Raw genomic sequence first — 4,370 nt, 5'->3', positions numbered from 1 at the left:
ATTCTTGCAAGGTCTTGCTTATTCTTGCTAGTTGAGAACTGCTAGCTAACTGGCAAGCACAAAAACAGTCAACAACTTCGGGAGTACAGACCCCTAAAAATCGCCCGATCGCCCTCTAGTGTCAAAAGTAAGAATTGCCGAAAATGCACAGTCAGAGGAGAATAATTATACTGTCAAGGAAAAGTTATTTTTTTGTATTTTTATAGAAGCACACTAAGACAAAAGAAACATGACACAGTGTGCACATGATAGCACATTAGCGCAGGACATTTATAAATTGATTAAAATGCTGGAAGGGAATGCTGGAATTAAACAATTAACTATGCAAATTAGCATAAGACTTGCCTGTGAAATTATGCTATTTTCTACATAGTGCACTACTTTCGACCAGATTCCTATCAAAAGTAGTGCACTATATAGAAAATAGGGTGCCATTTGGGAAGTAGCTTAGAAATCCTGAAGAGAAGTGGTTGTGTGTTGTCCAGGCGGGGTAAACTGATAGGGTCGGATGGTCCGGTCCAATCATCCCAGCCATGGAGCGTGTAATGGGGGGAGTGTGCTGGTGGGCTGGGGCTGGTGCTGCTCTACCGGCTGCTCCAGAGGCTCCAACAGGGGGCTACCATCCAGGATGCTGTGGTGGTCATCACTGGAGCCAGCTCTGGCCTGGGGAGAGGTGAGTGTTACTTTAGATATGAAAACATAAATGTCCTCGAGGCAATTTCGCAGCAACACAATGTAGGCTACATAGAGACAGAATCACAATTTTTTTAAATAAAAAACATACTCAAAGGTTCTAGTTACCAACTTTAAAATAGTGTGTGTTGTGTTGCAGAGTGTGCTCGGGTGTTCCATGCTGCCAAAGCAAGGCTGGTTCTGTGTGGCTGGGATGTAGCCAGGCTACAGGACATAGTTCAGGAGCTCACAGCCACCGCAGCAGAAAGCCAGCAGCAGGTATAGAGACACACACTCACTCACTTCTCATCTCCTCTTCCTCCACTGGGCTGATCTGAAAACATACGATAAGGGAGAGCGATTAGTTGAATACTAGAATTTTGCCTTCACCAGTTCAGCTTTTTTACATCATGTCAGATGAAGGAAGGGGGACGAGGGGAGACAGCAACATTAGACTATTGAGATGCACCCCTTGAATTCTTATGACATGTCTATGACGTCATCACCGGCAGACGTACACCCCCATTATGGTGATCTTTGACCTGTCCGACACAGCGTAAATGGTTGCCATGGCCGTGAAGGAGATCCTGAGGTGCTACGGCCACGTGGACGTCCTCATCAACAACGCCGGCATCAGTCACCGCAGCAACATCCTGGAGACGCACATCTCCGTACAGAGGGACGTCATGGATACCAACTACTACCAGCTCTAACTCAAGGTAGAAGGTTATGATCACCTGATTTCCAAATGTACACTCTGTGGTCAAATGACAAATGCCATTAATGTCTTGAACTCATGTAGTCTCTTGATTCTTCTCTCCACTCTCTCAACTTTGTTTGTTTTCTCCCTTTCTCTCCATCCCTCTCTCTCTCTCCAACTGTAGCCCTCCTGCCCTCCATGGTTCGCCGGCACAGTGGACACGTAGTGGTCATCAGCAGTGTCCAGGGGAAGATTGCCATCCCCTACAGATCAGCTTGTGAGTAATGTAGCAAAAGTGATGCCAACCCTATAACTGAGGTAAAATAATTATCCATGAAATCAGACAACAACAATCTACGAACCGTAATACGGCACATTTCCAAAGGAAGGTGAAACAAGTGTTATTTCCACCTGCAAATAGCTCTGTCAGTGATATCTGTACAGTCGTGGTCAAAAGTTTTGAGAATGACACAAATACTAATTTTCACGAAGTCTGCTGCCTCAGTTTTGATGATGGCAATTTGCAAATAATCCAGAATGTCATGAAGAGTGATCAGATGAATTGCAATTAATTGCAAAATCCCTCTTTGCCATGAAAATGAACTTAATCCCAAAAAAACATTTCCACTGCATTTCAGCCCTGCCACAAAAGGACCAGCTGCCATCATGTCAGTGATTGTCTCGTTAACACAGGTGAGAGTGTTGACGAGGACAAGGCTGGAGATCACTCTGTCATGCTGATTGAGTCAGAATAACAGACTGGAAGCTTTAAAAGGAGGGTGGTGCTTGAAATCATTGTTCTTCCTCTGTTAACCATGGTTACCTGCAAGGAAACACGTGCCGTCATCATTGCTTTGCACAAAAAGGGCTTCACAGGCAAGGATATTGCTGCTAGTAAGATTGCACCTAAATCAACCATTTAATCGGATCATCAAGAACTTCAAGGAGAGAGGTTAAATTGTTGTGAAGAAGGCGTCAGGGCGCCCAAGAAAGTCCAGCAACCACCAGGACCGTCTCCTAAAGTTGATTCAGCTGCGGGATCGGGGCACCACCAGTGCAGAGCTTGCTCAGCAATGGCAGCAGGCAGGTGTGAGGGCATCTGCACGCACAGTGAGGCGAAGACTTTTGGAGGATGACCTGGTGTCAAGAAGGGCAGCAAAGAAGCCACTTCTCTCCAGGAAAAACATCAGGGACAGACTGATATTATGCAAAAGGTACAGGGATTGGACTGCTGAGGACTGGGGTAAAGTCATTTTCTCTGATGAATCCCCTTTTCGATTGTTTGGGGCATTCGGAAAACACCTTGTCCGGAGAAGACAAGGTGAGTGCTACCATCAGTCCTGTGTCATGCCAACAGTAAAGCATCCTGAGACCATTCATGTGTGGGGTTGCTTCTCAGCCAAGGGAGTGGGCTCACTCACAATTGTGCCTAAGAACACAGCCATGAATAAAGAATGGTACCAACACATCCTCCGATAGCAACTTCTCCCAACCATCCAAGAACAGTTTGGTGACGACCAATGCCTTTTCCAGCATGATGGAGCACCTTGCCATAAGGCAAAAGTGAAAACTAAGTGGCTCGGGGAACAAAACATCAACATTTTGGGTCCATGGCCAGGAAACTCCGCAGACCTTAATCCCATTGAAAACTTGTGGTCGATCCTCAAGAGGCGGGTGGACAAACAAAAACCCACAAATTCTGACAAACTCCAAGCATTGATTATGCAAGAATGGGCTGCCATCAGTCAGGATGTGGCCCAGAAGTTAATTGACAGCATGCCAGGGCGGATTGCAGAGGTCTTGAAAAAGAAGGGTCAACACTGCAAATATTGACTCTTTGCATAAACTTAATGTAATTGTCAATAAAAGCCTTTGACATTTATGGAATGCTTGTAATTATACTTCAGTATACCATAGTAACATCTGACAAAAATATCTCATAACACTGAAGCAGCGAACTTTGTGAAGACCAATACTTGTGTCATTCTCAAAACTTTTGACCACGACTGTAGTAGTAAAGGAATGAAATTGAATAAACATATGGTGTGTTTTGAGCAGATGCGGCCTCCAAACACGCCACCCAGGCCTACTTCGACTGTCTGAGGGCTGAGATGGAGCGCTACAGTATACAGGTGACAGTGGTCAGCCCTGGCTACATCAGAACCAACCTGTCTCTTAACGTTGTCATGGAGGATGGCTCCAAATATGGAGGTAAGGGAGAGGAATTAGCTGACCACTCTCTCTCTTTCTCTCATTCTCTCTGTCTGCTCTTCCCCTCCCCCTCTCTCTGTAATTACGTTAGTAGTCTATTTATTTCTCTCCTTTCTACTCTGGTGAAGTCCTGGACAAGACGACAGCTTTGGGGCGGGAACCGAAAGATGTGGCCCAAGTGGTCCTGAAGGCTGTCCATCACAGGAGTAAAGAGGTCCTATTGGCTGGGCCCCTGCCCACTCTGGCCACCTACATTTGCACCCTGTGGCCCGCCCTCTTCTTCAAACTCATGGCCTCTCGGGCAACCCAAACATTGTTGAGTACATTTCATTTGTTGAAATGATTAGCTTTGGAGTTTGTTTTCATTATCATTTCTGAATTAAACACAAATAACAGATTATTAGTTTGATGTCTCTGTGTTGTGTGCCCCTGAGCTATATCACAATTCTGGTTTAGCTAATAGACCTGTTAGAAAACTCAGTTGCTCTGTCATCTGTGTGTTCTTCATTAGTGAATACTGTATTAGGTGATGATGATTGTTTTTGAACAAATCTGTTGATGGTGCAGATATAGTATGAAAAATGTATGTATCTGGATAAGAGCGTCTGCTAAATGACAAAAATCTAAAATGTAAAATATAGTATAGAGTTTCAGGTTAATAAAAAGGTATTGCATTCAGGGATTGATTCTAATAACCTTATTTCTCTCAAAGGATATTACAATAAAAAACAGTGAAAAACAGGACAGGGTGAAAACATGTACAGCAGCCTAATACAATATCATGTAT

The 4,370-nt window shown here is 44.4% G+C and overlaps 1 pseudogene; it reads left to right on the top strand.

Annotated features, from left to right (window-relative positions):
- Positions 1-472: 472 nt before the first annotated feature.
- Positions 473-3,926, top strand: LOC121550778 (annotated as a pseudogene).
- The last annotated feature ends 444 nt before the right edge of the window (positions 3,927-4,370 follow it).

This window comes from Coregonus clupeaformis, chromosome 35, assembly GCF_020615455.1.
Source record: "Coregonus clupeaformis isolate EN_2021a chromosome 35, ASM2061545v1, whole genome shotgun sequence".
Classification (NCBI taxonomy): Eukaryota; Metazoa; Chordata; class Actinopteri; order Salmoniformes; family Salmonidae; genus Coregonus; species Coregonus clupeaformis.
This window is presented reverse-complemented; position numbering and strand designations above follow the sequence as displayed.